At 35.6% G+C, this 21,988-nt stretch overlaps 1 long non-coding RNA gene across 1 annotated transcript; it reads left to right on the plus strand.

Moving 5' to 3' along the window:
• Nucleotides 1–20,806: 20,806 nt before the first annotated feature.
• On the plus strand, nt 20,807–21,360 carry LOC130496691 (uncharacterized). Its single transcript, XR_008935866.1, has 3 exons — nt 20,807–20,918; nt 21,019–21,106; nt 21,177–21,360. It is a non-coding gene; the product is annotated as an uncharacterized LOC130496691 (long non-coding RNA).
• The last annotated feature ends 628 nt before the right edge of the window (nt 21,361–21,988 follow it).

Here is a 21,988-nt window from a genome sequence, read left to right on the forward strand (position 1 = left end):
ACACAAGAAGAAGGAGAGATCCAGAGCGATGAGAATGGCAATATGGCATGCCCATCTCCAGGCTTCCAGGAACAACTCGCGATGACACAGGCAGATGGGAATGTGTTAGTTTCAGACCCCACGGATGCGGTCAATGGGCTCAAACAGCTTCAGGGTCTGGTGGAGGGGCAGTTGAAGTTAGGAGAGGATGAAAGTATGGAATGGGCGGACTTGGAGGCTGTAGATGATCTACCGGAGCTCACTGAGGAGGAGGTAGCTGCGATAAACGCAGAACTGGAGGAACATGCAGAGCTCGATGATACTGAGGCACCACCGGTGAACGAGGAAGAGAATAAGCAGCAGATAGAGGAAGAGAAGGTGAAACAAGACACGAAGAAAAGACTCTTCAAATCAACCCTGAGCACTGCAGCAAGCACGAAGATGAGAACCGCAAAAGGGCTTGCTTCCCCTCGCAAGAAGGCTCCAGTCAAAACAGGGCCTCGTATAGGCGATAATAGGTATCACCAGGAGGTTATGGTTGCTTCAAACCTCATGAATGTGCATCAAAAGCCATAGTTTTATGGATCACACCAGCCTATTTCATAAGTTTAAAAAGCAGGATGGGGGTCTTGTTTTTGGGTTGTTTTTAATAAGCTCAATGAGCATTTGTTTCTTGTTTGTTCTTTATGGGGTATTTGGGATTTCTTTGGTTGTTGTGTTTTTCATCTATTTATTTGGCAGTCTATTTGTTCAAGTAATGAAATGGATGAACTCTGGTTACTTGAGGTGTTTTTGTGTACGTTATCTTGTTAAGGATATTGGAGTTTTTTTGGTCGTTTTGGTACTGCATTTGAGATATGGAAGTTATGATCTTCTGCTCCAGATTATCAAATATGGGCAGTATTGGTTGAATGGAAGTCAATGGATTCACTGGAGTTTGGGTTCTAAATGGTATTGTGGGAGATGATGGATGATATTGATGTGGCGTAAGCAAGACAAATGGAAATATGGCTCGGGTGATCTGGTATTGGTGACTGAGAGACAAAATTTTTGTTATCTAAAACACGGTGGTTACGGCTTCACTAGTGGACGGAACAACACTCAGAATTCATATTATGGGATCATGTGGTTTGTTTATTATGAGTTATTACCTTATTGTCATGCTAGTCCCGTCCAAAGGTCATACGGTAAGTTTTGGTTGCAGTCTATTGTGTCTTTTATTCTAAAGACTGCGTATAATGTGGATGTTTTAATATGGATTACGGGTTGGTGGTTCGGGATTTTATTGGTTTCGACGAGATATCAAGATATCTTTACATCTATATCTCTCAGCTCAATGGAGCTTTTAAAAGAATTTTTATATGAAAATATTGAGCTGGAATTGTAGAGGAGTGGGGAGTAAGTGGACCATGAGTTATCTTCGGGAAATATGGCACAAGTACAAACCAGATTTTCTTTTTTTGTCTGAAACAAAAAAAGATGCGGAGTTTGTACAAGGATTGCAGGCACACTTTGGCTATGATAATCTGGTCACAGTTGATCCTAATGGGAGGAGTGGAGGATTAGCACTTTTTTATAATAATACATTTGAAACTCAGGTTTTGTATACGAGTAATAGGATGATAGATGTAGAGGCAGTCGCCCTTGGTAAAAAAGTTTTTTTAACTTTTGTATATGGCGATCCGGTACATAAACTGCGAGAACAGGTATGGGAGAGATTGACACGGTATGGATTGGCGAGATCTGATCCTTGGTTTATAATTGGTGACCTGAATGAAATTACTGGAAATCATGAGAAAGAGGGCGGATCCCTACGGAGTGCTAACTCTTTTATTCCTTTCAATGATATGATCAGAAATAGTGGTTTACTCGAATTCCCTGCACGGGGAAATAAAATGTCCTGGCAGGGTAGAAGAGGAAAAGGCAAGGGGGCTGTTATGATTAGGTGTCGGTTGGATCGGGCACTAGCCAATGAGGAATGGCATACTCTTTTCCCGGTTTCTTATACGGAATATTTAGGAATGGTCGACCGGTCGTAGCATTTATTGAAGATAAAATTCGTCGACGAAAAGGACAATTTCGTTTTGACAAAAGATGGATTGGGCAAGAGGGTCTTTTGGAATCAATAGCCGCAGGCTGGAAGGAATCGGGCCCTGGTATATCAGAAGACATAGTTTCAAAAATTAGTAACTGCAGGCATGAGATTGCGGCTTGGAGGAAAAATAATCCACCTTATGGAAAGGAAAAAATTGCGGAGCTTCAAAAAGCATTGGAGGAGGTACAAACTGATGATTCAAGATCGCCAGAGGAGATTTTTGAGGTTTCTAAAAAATTGCAGGAAGCTTATAAGGATGAGGAGGAGTATTGGCATCAGAAGAGTAGGAATATGTGGTATTCATCAGGGGACCTAAATACTAATTTCTACCATGCACTTACAAGGCAGAGACGGATCCGCAATAGAATTGTGGGCCTATATGATGAGGCAGGTACTTGGATAACGGATGAGAATGGAGTGGAAAAGGTGGCTGTGGATTATTTCGGAAATTTGTTCACGACTACTAATCCCTCCAATTTTGACAGTTTCCTGGAGGAGATAACACCAGCTATATCATTGCAGATGAATCAACGGCTCTTCCGGGTAGCAACGGAGGAAGAGGTGAAACAAGCTTTATTTATGATGCACCCAGAAAAGGCACCGGGACCGGATGGAATGACTGCTCTCTTTTTTCAGATTTCTTGGCACATTATAAAGGATGATCTGGTGGAATTGGTTAATCATTTTTTTGTCTACAGGAGATATGGACCCAAGGTTAAATCTTACAAATATTTGTATGATTCCAAAAACGGAAAGACCCACACGGATGACGGAGTTGAGACCCATTAGTCTCTGCAATGTGGGATACAAGGTTATATCAAAAATGCTTTGTGAGCGGCTGAAAATATGTTTTCCAAGACTTATATCGGAAACACAATCGGCTTTTGTACCAGGGAGGTTGATTTCAGATAATATTCTGATTGCTCAAGAGATGTTTCATGGATTGAGGACGAATAAATCTTGTCAAAATAAGTATATGGCAATAAAGACGGATATGAGTAAAGCATATGATAGGGTGGAATGGGATTTTATCCAAGCACTACTCAACAAGCTGGGTTTTGATCCACATTGGACAAAACTAATGATGGAATGTATTTCCTCGGTCCAGTATCGGGTTTTACTAAATGGTCAACCAAAGGGACTGATAATTCTTCAAAGGGGGCTTAGGCAGGGAGACCCACTATCTCCTTATCTTTTTATCTTGTGTACGGAGGCGCTGATGGCAAATATTAAGAAGGCGGAACGAGGAAAACAATTAACGGGAATGAAAGTAGCGAGAGCTTGTCCATCAATATCTCATCTGCTGTTTGCAGATGATAGCCTTTTCTTTTGTAAGGCACAGAGGGATGAATGTGAGACTATTCTCAGGATTCTAAAGGAGTATGAGGCAGTCTCGGGTCAACTGATTAATTTTCAAAAATCGTCGATTCAATTTGGACATAAAATTGAGGAATCTAGGCGGCAAGAGATGAGGGATATATTAGGGATTCAGAATATAGGAGGTATGGGTTCTTATTTGGGATTACCGGAGAATCTAAGTGGATCCAAGATACAAGTATTTGGATTCGTACAAGATTGATTAGATACAAGAATTAATGGGTGGACATTCCGGTATTTTACTAAAGGAGGTAAGGAAGTGGTTATTAAGTCGGTAGTTACGGCTTTACCAAACCATGTAATGTCCTGTTATAGACTACCAAAAACTACTATAAAGAGGCTTACGAGTACGGTCGCGAAGTTTTGGTGGAGTCCGGGGGGAAGTACGAAAGGCATGCACTGGAAATCATGGGATAAGGTGTGCCTTCCTAAGGAGGAGGGTGGCTTGGGTTTTAAGGACATCTTGAATTTCAATACAGCAATGCTTGGAAAACAGCTTTGGCGCCTAATTCATAAACCGGATACTTTATTTGCTAGAGTATTCAAGGGTCGGTATTTCAGGAACGCTTCACCCCTGGAACCAATTCGCTCTTACTCCCCATCATATGGCTGGAGGAGTATCGTATCAGCTCGATCTCTGGTTAGCAAATGACTAATTAAAAGGGTGGGAACAGGTTCATCTATTTCAGTATGGAATGACCCTTGGCTCCCAACCACTCGCCCGAGACCTGCAAACAAAAATCATCACAACTTATTCCCGGAACTTACGGTCGAATCTCTTATTACTCCAGGTTCTAAGACTTGGAACGTACAAGCCATTCGGGCTTTTGTGGATCCCTTGGATGCAAAGATTATTGAAAGTATACCTCTCAGTAGATTTTGCATAGAAGATAAGGATGTCTGGCATTTCACAAACAATGGAAAATATACGGTGAAATCAGGATACGAGGTGGAAAGAGTCTACCCCGATAAAGAAAAACAACTAGCTTTCTATGGACCGACGGTAGAGGTGTTGAAGGCTTTTTGTTGGCAGGTTAAGTGTCCCCCAAAAATAAAGCATTTTCTTTGGCAGATTGTGTCAGGGTGTGTTGCGGTCAAAAAGAATTTAAAAGCACGAGGAATGAAAGGGGAAATTACTTGTGACCGATGTGGGAGTGCTGAGGAATCTTTGAATCATGTATTCTTTGAATGTCCTCCAGCGAGGCAAATATGGGCATTGTCAACTATACCAACAAATCCAAATGTGTTCCCTTCGGAATCATTGTTTGCTAATATTGACCATTTATTCTGGAGAGTTTTACCCAAGATGAATGATCATCAGTTTGCATGGATCCTATGGTACATTTGGAAAGCAATGAACAACAAGGTATTCAGTAATCTGGATGTAGATGCTATGGATACACTAAAGCTCGCTGAAACGGAATCTGCTATGTGGGCTGCGGCCCAACAATTGCCCACCCGACTTTCCATACCATCACAAGTAAACCAGCCTCCTTCAATTCCAGGGAGATGGTGCTTTATCGATGGTTCGTGGAAGGACAAGGACTCTTTTTCGGGACAAGGATGGTTTAGTACTCTGGAAGGTTATGAGGGATTAATGGGGGCACGAAATGTTCGGGCAAGTTTGTCTCCCCTTCACTCGGAGGTGGAGGCTTTGATTTGGGCAATGGAATGTATGAGGAATTTACGACAGTTTCAGGTTACGTTTGCAACGGATTGTTCTCAATTGGTGAAGATGGTTTCGGAACCAGAAGAGTGGCCGGCGTTTGCAAGTTATCTGGAGGACATCAAGAACTTACAAAGTAGTTTTCATAGCTCACAGCTCATTCATGTACCGAGGACGGCAAATTCAAGGGCGGATCGTTTAGCACGCAGTGCCAGACAACAATCGTCTTTTGTCATCCACATGGATGCCGAGCTACCAGTTTGGTATGCAGAGTCAGTATGAGTCTGTATGTTTGATGACAAAAAAAAATTAAAATAAAAAAATTTAAACTTCATATTACTTAAAAATGTTACAAAATAATAACAAATATTATTAACAAAAGCTATTTCAATTAAATGAAAATAATATATATATATATATATATAATAGAACACACAAAAATCATAGTTTTGGATATACATGTTTTTAAGTCGGGTGCAAAACGATTCTTATCGGGTCGGATCTATTCGGATCGGTTATTTTCGGGTCCGGATCTATTCAGTTCAGGTCATTTCGGTTCCGGTTCTTTTGGGTAAAGAAATTTAGATCCAAAAGATACTTGTAAATTTTTGGTTCGGTTTTGGGTCGGATATTTTCGGATCGGTTCCGGTTCGAATTTACGGGTCCAGGTTAAAATGACCATGCCTACTATGTAATCTATTTTTTCCGACCAATGTTTAGGCTAAGATTTATTTTACTTAGATAAATTTTGGAGAGAAGATCACAAACTTCTTGAGAGATTGATTAGAACTCTAGTAGTCTTTACTCTTATACTTTTATGCAATTCATTCAGTTTATTGTTATGTCTTGCATGATTATGTCTGGATAGTATACTTGTTAGATTTAAAGATTTTTTAGGGTTTTGATGTACTTATAATTTATAAAACTGGTAGGATAATCATATTGTATCGTTCACTAGGATTATCCTTATTGCTTGTTTTTAGAGCGATTAACTATAAACCTTATTTTAGGATAGTTGAGAAACACGAGAGTGGGATCGACAACTGAACTGAATCCTGCTGAGATAACCTGATAGTTACAATGAGAGTTACCCTAGGAACTTAGTGAGCATATTGAATTGGCATCTAATGCTTGTTTAGAATAATTGGATCGACAACGAGAGTTAGTGTTCGATATATTTGGCATCTGATAGAAATCACAGCAAGAGCTGAATAGCTTATTTATGAATTCAAGTTCTAGGATTGATCTTAATTATACACTTAGCATCTACAGATTTGAGTTCTGATAACCGGTTTGAACATGGGTGGACCCACCATGAGGGAGGGTGCGGCACGTGCCACATACTCTTCTTTTTTTTTTTTTCAAGCCAAAGAAAAAGTGTTGGGCTCCATCTTTTTAATATGTATCAGCCCAATTGGAATAAAATTATATAGACAGCCTACTAATTTTAATTGCAATTTTAATTATGTAACCCAAATAATTATTAGTCTACAATTTAAAAACCCTAATGTTTCTAAAGAAAACTTACGCTCTTCTTTTTTGAAAAAAATATGCAGAAACTTTATTCATCATCTATTCATCTTCATTGTTTCTTTGGCATCTTTTGTAAGTAAGTTTATACATCATCTTAAATATTGTTAGTGTTTATCCTTACTAATGTAATTTTTTTTAGGTATCCGTGGAGAGATATTAAAAAAAAAAACAGTGTTTGTCATCATCAGAAGTTAATCCAGAGAATTTGCCTTCAAATTCTTCGCTACCAAAAACCAACACGGAGAATTTGACTTATGATCCTTCAATATCAGCATCAAAAACTAATTTGGAGAATTTGCCTTCAGATTCTGCAGAGAGAAAAAGTATAAAGGAATATCACCCTAACGAAAGAGATGCAGTAAGAAGCAAATATCTTACTAAAGGTCCTTGTCAACCTCGTGGTCATGATTTTCCTAAAACACTGATAGGACATAAGCTTAGAAGATTTAATCCTGCTTGATCTGATCTCTACCGTGATTGGTTGGAATATAGTATAAAAACAGACAAAGCATTTTGTTTGATTTGCTACTTATTTAGAGATTATACTGAAAATAAATGTGGAAGTGATGAATTTGTGACAAAAGGCTTTGATATTTGGAAAAATCGAAAGAGATTAGGAGAGCATGTTAGATTGGTAATTAGTTTTCACAACAATGCTCTAAAGATGGCTGACAACCTCATATATCCAATTCAATCGATCGTTCAGGATTTTTATGAGCAGAATGACGCAGCCAAGAATGAATACAAGATCAGATTAAATGCTTCATGAGTTGATGCTTGTAGATATTTATTACGGCAAGGATTACCTTTTCGAGGTCATGATGGATCGACATACAGCTAATAAAGGAAACTTTGTAGAGCTTGTGAAGTATACTGCATATCAAAATGAGATTGTAAGTAAGGTTGTATTGGATAATGCTCCAAAAACAATCAAATGGTGTCTCATAAAATTCAGAAAGATCTAGTTCATTGCTTTGCAGAAAAAGTTGCTCAATCTATTATTCAGGAGGTTGATCATGGTGTATTTTGTTTCAGCTAAAGATGAGTCAGCAGATGTTTCTACTAAAGAGAAAGTGGCATTTGTTTTTTGTTTGATAAAAAGGGGATAGTCAAAGAAAGATTTTTTGGCATTATTCATGTTCAAGAAACTTTTTCTGTATCTCTAAAATGTGCTATCGATTCATTTTAACAAAACATAAATTAAGTATGAAAAAGCTAAGAGGACATGGATATGATGGAGTTAGTAATATGAAAGGTGAATTAAACGGCTTGAGATCTCTGATTCTAAGAGAAAATAGTTCTGCATATTATGTTCATTGCTTTAGTCACCAGCTTCAGTTGGTTGTCATGGGAATTGCTAAAAAACATTTTGAAGTTAGTGATTTCTTTGATAAGATTTCTGTTTTGTAAAATTTGGTTGGAGCTTCATGTAAGAGGAAAGATAAGATTCGAGAAGATCAACATAAGATAATCGAGGAAGGAGTTAGTCACGGTAAAATTAAGACAGGAAAATAATTAAGCGAGGAGTGTTCGCTTCAAAGGCATGGTACTACTCGTTGGGGTTCTCACTACAAAACCTTATTGAGATTAGCTGATTTATTCACTTCCATCATTACAGTGCTTGAGTATGTCGAAAGTTATGGGTCAGATGGTATCAAAAGATGTCAAGCTAATGGTCTTCTCAAATACTTTCACATGTTTGATTTTGTGTTCTACTTACAGTTGATGTTACTTCTCCTTGGTCTCACACATAATCTATCAAAGGCTTTACAAAGGAAAGATAAGGTCATCTTGAATGCAATGTCTCTAGTGAAATCTACCAAGCAACAATTGTACAAGCTTAGGGAAAACGGATGTGATTCAATCATTGAAAAGGTGAACTCTTTTTGCGAGAATAATAACACGGAGTTGTTTATTATGGAAGAAGAATTTGTTAATCCAAAGAAGCCAAGACAAAAAGCAACATAACAAAATTGCATCACTATCAAGTTGGATTCTTTTACATTGTTTTGGATATGCAAATTCAGGAGTTTAATGATCGTTTTGACAAGATAAACACTGAACTGCTTGGTTGCACTTCATCTTTGAGCCCTACTGATTCATTCCACCAGTTTGATCGATCAAAACTTGTAAGACTGTCAGAGTTTTATCCTGAAGATTTTAGTTCTATGGAACGAATATCTCTTGGGCATCAACTTGGTATTTACATCGACAATATCTCTGAAGATCAAAGGTCTGCTAATTTGGAGGGTTTTGGAGATCTTTAATCTCACTCAAATTACCCTAAGAAGTGAATTACTCTCTTAAATAAGAGGATAAGTTGTAATACTTAGGGATCTGATCCACAGAGAGCTCGGATACACAATAAATCCTAAAAGCAGTGGTTAAGCTAGGTAATATTATAAATCAAAACAAACAGTGGTGAACAAGTAATTGGGGTTTTAGACAATAATAATAAAGGTGTTAAGCTTAGGATTTCTATTCAAGATTTCAGGCGTATAGAGGTATGAATACTAAGATGCATGCATGATATATAAGAACTCAACAAAAGTAATAGTCGATCAACTTCCGTATCTATTGTCTAGATATTCAACCTCAGCTTCCGCTTGTTGGTATGAAGAAAGTGTCGATCGATTACTCTATATGAGTATCGATCGATACACCTTTCGTCACGTCGATCGATTAGTCTGTAGGACTATCGATCGATGTGCTTCTAGAGAAGGTTTAAGATCAGGTTGAACTATGTTCACTAGTCTTCCTAGACTAACTTCCGTATGTGTTGTGGTCAAGAAATCATTGGTTCGACCAGAGTCTCACCAACCCTTTCAAAGTAGCCATCTAGGATGTACCAGCGACCGAGGTCCAGTACCAGGCGAATATCTCAACAACCAGAAGATCTTTTGTCATGAATCCAATTTTCCTAGAAGTCCAACTCATCAAGGATTCACTGAGGCTTGAAATTACAAGAAAATATTCACGGAGGAAGAAGTTATGAATTTTACAAACCGGAGGTTCTCCAGCCAGTCCATCTGTGAGCACCAGATTTTAGAAGACGATTTCAGCCCAACCATGAAGCGGCCCTTTCTAGAATCAATCATGGGCTTCAAGAGGGATTTATTATCTATCCAGAGAGTCCAGAATCAGGCGAATTGGTTCAGGAAATACCAAGATACAATCAATTTCCCAAAACCGGTTAAACCAACATGAATTTGGGAAAGTTGCCAACCAATTCGATTTGGTCCAAACCAAACTTATCTATGGAAGCCAGGAGATCATATTAACCATCCAGAAGACATCCAAAACGTCCTCAGCTGCACCAGCACCCAGGAGATCAGGAGGATCTTCATTTACACCAACCTTCCTTATTTGGCAGCATCTACACTAAATGCTTTGGAGGAGTGTATGCTGATCTTTGCCCAATACCAACAGCCATATTATCTTTTAATGAGATCAAGGATTAATTCAGGAAGACTAGAAGATCATGGCCACGTCCAGAAGCTATCAAGATACAAGTCCTTACAAGTTTCCCATTTGGAAGAAGCAGGAATCAAGCTAAATGAAGATTACATGGAGCCATCAAAGCCTTTGCTTCCAAGACTTTTATTTCAATTTTATTTTTTTCCTTAAGTTATTTTTAAACTGTTAGAGAGTCTCAAGGTCGAGCCTATATAAGCTCATTTAGTTTGTCTTTGTAAAGCACCCTTGAATTTTATGAATGAATATACAGTTTTTCTAGTTTTCTCAAAAACTATTATATAAGTCTTTTTAGTGTTGTGAGAAGCAGCTCTTGAGCAACCTGACTTATCAAAGCCTCTTTTCACAGAGCTTTGTGGCGTCCTCAATCCCCCATCATCTCCATCAACTGATTTGCCTTGAGAGAGACTTCAGTCCAGCAAGCCAATCCCATATATATCCATCTTCCATCCACTGTTCTTGTTGAGAGAGACTTCAGTCCAGCAACTTGAATCCATAAGCCATATCACTATCCTTCTCTTTTATATTTGTTTTATTCATATTATCATTCTGTTTCTTATTCATATTTGTTTCTTTTTGCATCATAAAAACTTATAAAAACCCATAAAAATATATTCTATTTGTGTTCAGGTTGTAGCTTGGATCCAACCTCTACCAATTCTTGGGTTACCCCCATTGTTTGATTCATTTTATTCATAAAAAGAAAAAAAAATTGTTTGCATTCATTTAGATATTTGTTTCCATTTTTAAAAAGTCATAAAAATCTGCATTCCATATTTGTTTCTTCTTTGAATCTTGCATTTAAAATAAAAATAAAAAGGCATAGCATTTTATTAATTTCGTGCATACTATATCTGTTTCAAAATTTATTATTTGCATTAAAAAAAATCTTTCATCTTAGTTTAAATCATTTGTTGCATATTTTTCGGTTCGTTGCATTCTTTAAACTAAAATCTCAAAAAAAAAATCATTGTTAGTTTTGTTATAAAGTAAAGAAGAGAATTTAGGAATTGGTGTGTATTATTCATTGAGTAATAGATTCTTTATATAAGATTACAATAACTTGAAGACAAAGTCTAACTTGGAGTAGGGAACAAGTAAATCTAAGACTTTCCATATGGACATCACCACAATATTTATAACACTTCCCCTTGATGTCCATTATATCAAAACGCCGTAGATTTTGCCTCGTTAAAAACCTCACCAGGAAAACCCAACGGAGAAAAACCATGCTTAAGGGAAAAAGAGTGCAACGCGTAATGACTTTCCCTCATGTGTACATACGTCAAGATCTTTAAGATGAAGCAATCTGATCAGGTGAACTAAATTTTTCAAAGTAACTGCGAGTAGCGTCTTTGTGAATAAATCAACCAAATTTTCAGGTGAGCAAACTTGTAGGACACGAACATTGCTGTTCTTCTGCAATGCATGAGTCTTCCTATGATTCGATCTTTTTCTTCCATTCTCTTGATCTCAAAGACTTTAGATCAGTGATAGACTTTAACTTTGAAATTATAATAATCCTTTTGGATGTCTATCATTTATGTGTTTTTTGTTGCCTCGTTAAAACATTTTCATGAGAAAACCTAATAGGATAAAAACCATGATAAGAAAAAAGAGTACAACCATACACATTTTCATATTTCTTCCCCTGAAAGCAATATCTTCAGGATATGCATTCCAATAAAATAAATTTCCTTTGAAATTAGAATATCATAATAAACTCTTTCTATTAGAGTATTCAAGATCTATGGACTTCTGGTCCACAATTCTCATTTGATATAGCTAATAATTTCTTGGTCTATTTAGACTTAAAGCTAAACATCCTACATACAGTCTTCTGGACATTCGCCTCGTACATACGAGTTATTCATTCATAACTATAAAAGTTATTATTATGAATTTATTTCTTGTCATATGAAATTACATCTTTCAGTTATGAAAGAGAATAATAACTTGCTTAAATAACTTATGGCAAGGGACGTGTATGGCTTTAGTTCCAATCCCTTATGGTCTAAACATATCCATAAGACTATCCGACTTAGTATGGCTTGCCATATCAAGGCGCCAATCATATCAATACAGTGTACTTTTGGTCGGATGTGCATAAGCCTTAATGGTACTTGTGTAAAGCCTTTAGAAATGCCATATCCATTTGGATTCGACCAGACATTCTTCTGATCACTTTCTTGGACCATTATGGTTCCCTTTTATCCACTGATATAATCATAAGGGCTCGTGCTTACATTGCAGTCCCACAGTGTAATCTTATTACTTAAACATCGCAGTCCAACTTTTCTTTGATGGCGTCTCATGACCATCTTTACTATTTGCTATATCTTTAAACTATGCATAATGATAGTTGATACTTCAAAACCATATCATGTTTTGGGTTGGCATATTATTCATCTCTCATGGATGATTGGACTGGAATGGAACCGGATATGACCTTTGATTGTATGGTCTTTGACGTGAGCCTTAATGGTTCTCTTTGTCTTTCTCTGTGATCATCTTATATGTCACTTAGGGCGTGCTGATCTCAGTCATACACATGTCCACGGCTATGGTCTCTGCTGCAAGTCATTGCAGTCTTATCATATGTAAAACATAGCCTGTTTTAAGTATGGTACTTCAGGACCAGTCATATATATGATCATCTTAAAATATTTAAGAATCTTTTAAGATAACATCTCTTATTCGAGATGTCTAGTTTGGAACACATAACAATGTAGTCTTTTCAAGATCTTTCTTCCAAACAAACAATTTGTTATAACTCTTCAAGTGTTTGGATTTTATTCAAATCAATGATTCTATTGATTCATAATCTCTTGATAAATACAAATGGATGTACTGATTAACTTCTAATATTTTACATATCCCATAAAACATATTTCGATCGAATAGCTAGAGTTCCTGGGAACATGTTTTTAATATCATCAATCCTTCAAGGATTATATCTCTTAGGGATTATCAGTTTCCAATGGGTTGTATAGTTCAAGTTCTTTCTTTATTGCCAGACTAGTAAGAAACTTGAAAGTAGTTGCATCTACCATATGAGACTATGTCTCTTCACAATCAATTTCATATTGATCTTACTTTGGTGCAACCACATTTCTATCCCATTTATTTTACACCATCTAGTGTATGAACTACTAGTCCAAATACATCTCTTTTTCACAAGAGTTTGTATCTTTGTCTATTACTTCTTTATGATTTGGCCAATCATTTCTGTGTGTACACTTTTCAATTGACTTTATTTCATGATCCTCTTTCTTATTTATCATATCAACTGCTACTTTGCATGCATAAATGTCTACGACGTCGATTTGCTTATGGGTTCCATTTTATTTCATACATGACATAACTTATTGAGATCTCTTTTCATTGTCCCAGGTACCTGAATTTTCTTTCAGTCATGTTAATGTCTCTTCTAGAGATCATTCAAAACTCTTATTCCTCTTGACCATTTTTAATTTATGCTCCTTTTCGTTTACGAGGATTTTTATCTTTGGAACCAATATGTCTACTACGCTTCAGGCGTAACTGGCAGTTTGACATTGTTCTTCTGGAACATCAATTCTTATTTAGAGCATTTATAGCTGGTATATGTGATTTGGTCACACTATATTAGGGTCATTAGTTGCTTCTGGCAACTGATTTACTAGGCTATAGAATTATCTTTTGGACTTCTGATTCACTTTCTCTTTAGTCTGAGGATCAATGATAATTCATATCAACTTATTTTCTTTTTCAGATGTTTTTCTCCCTCTTATGTTGGAAATACTAATTCACTATTAGCATTCATATTGAGCATTACTCATATCCCTCAAGGATGACTCTAGATTCTTAAGTATCAATGGAGATTCATATCCAACATATATCCCCAACCTTACTTGAAAACACAGCTTAATTAAGCTCTGTGTGGAGCAATTAAATGTATATTGAACATCCACAATTCTAAGACGAAAATGGTTGGTTTCTGACCCAATACCAATGGTGGGAAGAACTAGTGATTACTTGTTGGGTTGATGCAAATTAGTGATGCTCAAATGTTTAGCCCTAATCCCACTGAATTTGTTGTAGTCGTCAAAGACTTAAAGACATGACTTCACCAATAAAGATGCATGGTCGGTGATCAGTCCACCAACATCTCTTTTATTCATGCCAATATGTTTTATTTGGCTGGTGAAAACCATTTTATCGTAGGAGCAAGCAACATATATAAAATCATTTAGAAGAATCTTCTGGTTCTTCAATGACTATTCACATAAATCTTTCAGTATTATTCGCATCATTATTGAACCAAAATGGTCTAACTGGTTCATGCCAACTATTTTGTAAACTTGTGGTTTACTCTATATGTATCTCCATTACACTAATCTTTGTGTAGTACAATTTATAAGAGGTTGTATATACTTTCTCTAAAATACTTATACTGCCTTGAGAAATATTTCTGATTTGAAATATATATAGCATTTCTTTTGCTTATTGTCTCAGCATATGTGTCTCAAAATCTCACAGATTTACTTTGAGAATTATTCATCAATCTTAGTTTAGTGCAAACATAATCTTCTGGATGTTTCACTTATCATAAAATGTGATATTCTTTAATACTACATGTTTATCGATCTCGAATGAATCTCATTTTAAATCAACAACATACCCTACATGAGTCATGTATTCTTTCTTACTTTTGAGACTTATAAGAATATGATGCAATAAAGATTTTAAATTGCATTCTTATGTACAATGTGCTCTTCTGAAGCATTCATATATATCCTCTTATTAAACAATCTATATGGTTTTATTACCTTGTATTGTACTCACAATAATTTTCTTCCATCCTTAGATATTGAATCATCTCTTTTTTATTACCATCTTAATTTTTCTCAATTTCAAGTGAGAGTTTGAGTTTTAAAAAGAAACTCTTTGGTCTTTGACCTTACATCAATAGTTCATTATTTTTTCGGAGTCTTAAAGAGATAAGATACAAGTATGAACTCCTTTAGTCTCTTTTCTCAGTCATGTGTCTGCTGGACAACATTACTTGTTTGAAAATATGTATTCTTTAGTATATTTGTATCATTGATATTTTATTCAGGAAAATAACATTTTAACTCTCAATAGAGTGCTCATGAACAGACATTCAGATCTGATAATTTTAGATGCAAAATACATAATGAGATTTAGATAATCACATTCAGGTGATCGTACTTTCCTTTGGATTCTTTTCCAAAATATATGATCTTTTAAAGGTCAAGCTTTAAATTTAAAACTCTCATATATAAATGGTAATAATAAATAAGATAATAAATTAATCTCATATTTGGAATACACTAAAATTAATATGCTTTTAGATAAACAATAAATTATATGCAGCCGTAAAACATGTTAGGCTTATGATGATAATGTTAAATGCAACTATAATATCTCAAACGTATTCATAACTGAACATTTAATAAATGATAGATTAACATATTACTTTTACGGATGAAACTCACTAATTAACCAAGCACATGTTAGATGAATCAAACATTAAATAATATGCCATTAAATGAACGAAGCTTACTAAAGTCTAACTTAATAAGCAATGAGGAATGATGACTAATGAAACATCTATTCTCACATGTTAATCAAAACGTGATGCTATGTAAAACAAAAACAAACGAATATGAATATAACAAATTGAGCATTAGCTTGTCAACAAGATCTCAATGATTTTCTTTCCTTGAAACAAGGACAAGTCAATATTGTTGAATAAAGCACCTAAGCTCATAATATATATAAATCCATTTTTACAAACCATGAATTGATAATAAACATGATTTGAAAAAGGATGGAACTAAAAAAAATAAAATAACAGAATTAGAATCTATATCTATTAGCTCAAGATCGCTAAAGCTTCGTACTGATAACGTGTTATAAAGTAACGAAGAGAATAGAAGAATTTGTGTGTCTTATTCATTGAGTAATAGATCCTTTATATAGGATTACAATAATTTGGAGACAAAGTCTAACTTGGAGTAGGGAACAAATAAATCTAAGACTTTCCATATGGACATCACCACAATATTTATAACAAGTTTGCATTTCATTTTCACTATTGCATCTAATTTATTTTGGTTCAACCATAATTTCCCAATTCTTCACTTGATCTTTGAGATTGCTTGCAGGGAGAAATGGAAAATAAAGACCAGTCCAAACTATGGAGGCCATACTGAGCCAACATTTTGCAGCTCTACAAAAGCTCAAAAATCAGACTGCTCGGTTGGAAAAGGAAGCCAAAGCACTAGGCTAACGTCCACAGCCTAGAAAAGGAAGATTTGGAGATGCACCAGAGGCTGTCTATGTCGAGCCCAAGCCACCAGATCCTTCAAGGATCAATCAAACTCCAACTTCTAAAACCCACAACCATCATGTTGTTAATTCTCGGTTTGATCATAAATCTTTTGCTGTTAAAATTGAACTCTTTACATTTTCAGGATGAAGAATCTACCTAACATGGGAGAGGAACCTTGATGAATGGTTCCATTACAACAACATCCTGAAGGAAGATAGGCTATCATATGCCATTGATCAGCTAAGAGGTAATGCCTTTAAATGGTGGGTACAAGAAGAAGATAGATGGTTTTACAAGGAGCCAGCTATCAAAACATGGAGATCTCGGAAGGAAATCATGAGGGATGAGTTTGCACCAGAACTCACAAGATCTAAGATCCAGAAGCTATACCCAAGGAGGTATTCAACTCATGGTTCCAAAGAAGCAAGGAAAGTTGTGGCACAAGAAGGTCAAAGAGTCTTGCCTCAACAAGACAACTTTTAGCCAAACCAGGGGCACACCATTGTCCAATGCTGATATACCATGGATTTCATCCATTTTCTACCATGGTATACTAGTATTTTATTATATAACTAATGTGTTTTCTAGCCTGTTAGGTATGTTTTCAGGTTTATGAACGTTTCATGATAAAGTAATGTTTTTGGAGCATTTTAGAGTACAAGAGATAATACACCCGAGTTGACCATTCAAGACCAAGTCGGAAGTCAACATCGTGATAAGAATCGATCGATACTCATCCTGAGTTGTCGATCGATGTAGCTGAGAAAATCCGCGTACTAGAAGATTATAATCAATCGATACACATCTGGTGTTGTCGATCGATATCGAGGACGAAATGGTTTAGCCGACTACTTCACCAAGACTTAACCAAATTACGAGATTGCCCTTAACAAGTTTTTAACCTAATGGAAATGCTTAAATATTCCTGCTAAGTGTTTTTGACGGCAAGCTTTGAAGAGTCTAAGAAAAGCAAGTCTTGAGAGGCAAAGTAGAGAGTGTGAGAGAGAGACTAGAGTTTTATATGTTTTGAGAGATTGGAGAGATTTGTGAACTCCATTTGTTTTCTACTCCTTATCTATGCAATTCTTTTATCTATCTATTATTATGAATTGCTTAGCTATGTCTGAGTAGTCTACTTGTTAGATCTAGGGTTTAAATAGGTTTGTGGGATTAGCCTCAAACTATAATTGCTAAGTTGTGATATTCATCAAATAGATTGCACCCTAAGCTTGTTCTAGAGTAGCTAACTAGAGCATAGATCACTAGGATCTTTGATATCTTGAATTATCTGTTTGAACTAGTGTCTCCTTGGAGAAGAGATAACCGCCCTCCATGAGATCTAGTATTCATTATCGGCTCACGCCTAGGCATATCTAGAAGCCGTCGATCGATATCCCGACAGGTGAATCGATCGCCGAGCGAAAGGTGTATCGATCGATATCTCTAAAGGATATCGATCGATTCTTTTTCTGTGTCAACATACGACAGTTGAGGCCAGAGATCTAGATCATTTAACCAGTAAGCAATTCATAATAATAGATAGATGAAAGAATTGCATAGATAGATAAAAGTAGAATAATAAATGGAGTTCACAAATCTCTCCAATCTCTCAAAACATGTAAAACTCTAGTCTCTATCTCACACTCTCTGCTTTGCCTCTCAAGACTTGCTTTTCTTAGACTCTCCAAAGCTTGCCGTCAAAAACACTTAGAAGGAATATTTAAGCATTTCCATTAGGTTAAAAACTCGTCAGGGGCAATCTTGTAATTTGGTGAAGTCTTGGTGAAGTAGTCGGCGAAACCATTTCGTCCTCGATATTGATCGACAACACTAGATGTGTATCGATCGATTATAATCTTCTAGTACGCGGATCTTCTCAGCTACATCGATTGACAACTCATGATGAGTATCGATCGATTCTTATCGTATCGGTCTTGAATGGCCAACTCAGGTGTATTGTCTCTTGTACTAGAGCTGGGTTCGTGGGTCGACCCGCCCCGCCCGCCCCGTCAACCCGCGGGTCGACTAGTTTTTTTAACTCAAAATTTTGACCCGCATGACCCGCAAAGAAGGATTCAAAAACCCGCATCCGCCCTGCCCAAATTTGCGGGTAACCCACAGGACCCGCATGTAAAAATAAATTTTAAAAAATAATAAATTTATTAATATTTTAATTATATATTAATTATTTTTATAATAAAATAATCAAAATTATAAATTTTATAATTAAAATTATATATTTATAATTAAAATTTTATAATTTTATAAAAACATTTTACTTTTTTTACGAAAATGACTTTTTTATTTTTGAAAAAACTATTTTTTTTTATTTTTTTTTGAATTTTTTTTTGCGGGTTGGCGGGTACGCGCGATTCAAATTCAACCGACCCGCATCCGCCCCGCTTAAAATCGACTCAACCCGCACCCGCACCCGCATGTCAAATTTTTTGAATTGGCCGACCCGCACCCGCCTCGCAACGGATCAAACGGGGCGGGACCCGCAGGTAAATACTCAAATTCCCAGCTCTATCTTGTACTCCAAAATGCTCCAAAAACATCACTTTATCACGAAACGCTCCTGAACCGGAAAACATACCTAACAGGCTAGAAAACAGATTAGATGTATAATAAAATACTAGTATACCATTGTAGAAAACGGGTGAAATCCATGGTATATCAACTCCCCCAGACTTACTCCTTTGCTTGTCCTCAAGCAAAAACAGTAGTCTTTGGAAAATGTTTGAAAACAGTAGGAACTCAAAGATTCAAAATATTGAAGCCATCACTCTATGGGTTTGCAATTCATATCTAAACATCCTAATCACAGAAGTTCATTATGCATTATCCTAACTTAGCAACCAAATTCATCTAGTCTACAACTTAGCAAATCTCATCTGACATTCCCCTCTACTAACCTCATTTCTTAACATAAAATAAAAGTGCATGCTTTATCTTTGGAGTATCGATCAAGGGACACATGGATTCAACTCAAACAAGTATCTGAACACACAGGTAGTCTTCTCTGATCCCTTTCTATCCTCATCTCTCTTCTCTGAATCTCTTATTAGTTTCAATTTCAACAGGTTTCGATGCCACAAATGTCATCTAGTCTATCTCATTGACATTTGCATTTGTAACTCATACATTTTTGACAAAGTGTAGCGAATACTGGGGTCTCTGGTAATTTATCTATCCCTCGTTTCCACAATGTGTGATCATCCTTGAGATTTAGAATACTGGGGTCGCAGGAGACACTCCTACCCCTCTGCCTCTCAAGAAATCATTTCAATATTTTATAACATAAACTTAGATCTTTGAGATGCCGAAGAGAGAGAAGGAAGGGAACCAGAAACACACAGACTTTTTACCTTCCAGACTTGTAAGAGGATTCCGACCAAGTGATTTCCAAGCCCCAAGACAAGCAAATAAGTCAATATTAGTGTTGGAGGTCAGCTTTGGTTCCTTCAAACAATCTCAGCTAGTGTATATAGGTGACATGTTGATCCACTTTAGCATCTTTAGTACTATCTGCAATCAGTAAATCTAGAATGGTGCTAAAGAGTGGTTAGACAATCAAGTATAAATCTATATCAATGTCCCTATTTAATACATATGTGAAAAATAATTTTGAAAAACATTTTAAATAAAAACAAAAATAAAAACACATATTAGTAAACTCCCCCAGACTTAAATTACACTGTCCCGGTATAACACATCTGGAGTAAGGTAAATAGATAAATAATAATAATAAACTAGAGCCTGAGGGCGGGAATGTTTCCTTTTTACGTAATATTTTTTTTTGTAATAAATTTGTTTTGACATAATATATATATCAAGTGTATTAATTTTTTTTTGTTATTAGAAGTTTTTTTTAGGTGTCTAACACGTTTTAATCTATACAAAATGTTTAAATTGTAAAATTTAAATTTTTTGTTAGGTTCTACATCTATACTAATTAAACTTAAAATTAGTTGCAGAAAATAATTTGTACAGTTATTTTTAAAATTAATTTCTACAAAACTCTAAATGAATTGTAATTTTATGTCAAAACAAATTTGTTCCTATCATGTTATTAAACAAATTTGTTCCTATCATGTTAATTTTTTTTGTTATTAGAAGTTAATTTTTAGAAATTTAAAATTAATTTCTACAAAAGTATAAATGAATTGTAATTTTATTTAGCTTACTAATGGGTATTAATATAATCCAGTAAATTCATAATAGGGCTTTTTAATTGATTCTGGTGGATTATAATATACTCAAAATGAGCCTAATGCATTGATATGTGCCATTTCGGTCAACTAACGTTTTTGTGTGAAAAACACCCTGGATAATATTTTATCCGAAAAAGACATTCTTAATCGATGAAAAAAAAAGTTTCTCTGTCTCTCTAAAGCACGAACCTCGAGTAGTTCTAGATCAATGGGCAACTCACCTTCTAAGATCTATAGCAGGTAATCTTTTCTCACTTTTCTTTTTGATTAAATAGAAAGAGTAGTTTTAGGTTTACAAATTATCTTAAACATCTTCCATCGGCCACAATTTTCATTTCAGTTTTAGGTTTTGGAACTGAATTTGCCGTCTGTCTTCATCTCCGACAAGTTCAAGAGCGTCACAGAGGGTTTCGGAAGACAACAATTTGGTAATTGTTTTGACCCTTCTTCCCTTCTGTTTACCAAATTAACCATATGTTTCTCTTGTTTGTTTTGAAGTGTTTGAGAAAAATTGAAGCAGTCGACATCCTAGTGTATTCGATTCGATTGAGAAAAGCTTAGGAAACAAACATTCAAATTCCTTTGAACGATCAAAGTCCAAAATTGAAAAGGTTTGTATTAAAATCTTGCTTCTAAATAAAGGTTTGAAAAGGTTTGTCTGAAAGGATATTTTAGTAAAGTTAGCCTGTGGAATTATACTTCCCATTTCAAGTTGTCTTGAAGACTAACATATAGGATCGTATGTGTTTAATATTGAAATACATTACATATAGTAACATCATATTTTCTTGTTAAGATATGTATTTTTGATGTTTGCTTGTGCATAGTTTTAAGTTAAACTCGACCCAAGAGTATAACTTTCTATTTTCATTATCCGCTATATCTACTCATGGTGTATAAGAATTTTGATACTCTTATACATGTATATACAGGAGTCAAAGTTCAAGCAAAGCTTTACAGTAGACAGATAAGTATCCGACTGTATCTTTTTTTTATATTTAGTGAGTCTGTTTAATTACTCAAAAGATATAGTCCATGTGCAGGTCGAGCTGTAGCTTTGATAGAGGAAGAGATTTTCTGGCTTTGAAGAACATAGGAACTGGGACATAACAGCATAGGAATACAAAACAAAAGTAAGTGCATGTTTAGTTAGATACAAATTCTAGTAATTAGGACTTGATCTGAAACTGGTAGTAATTAGGAAAATAAACTGGAAGTTTTTTTTTGACGAATGTTGATTGCAATATAGGTCTTTGAAAAAAGTTGATTGCAGTGTATGTAAGATTTGTTTTTGAGATTATTATCAGACA

Source organism: Raphanus sativus, chromosome 6 (assembly GCF_000801105.2).
Source record: "Raphanus sativus cultivar WK10039 chromosome 6, ASM80110v3, whole genome shotgun sequence".
NCBI classification, from domain to species: Eukaryota; Viridiplantae; Streptophyta; class Magnoliopsida; order Brassicales; family Brassicaceae; genus Raphanus; species Raphanus sativus.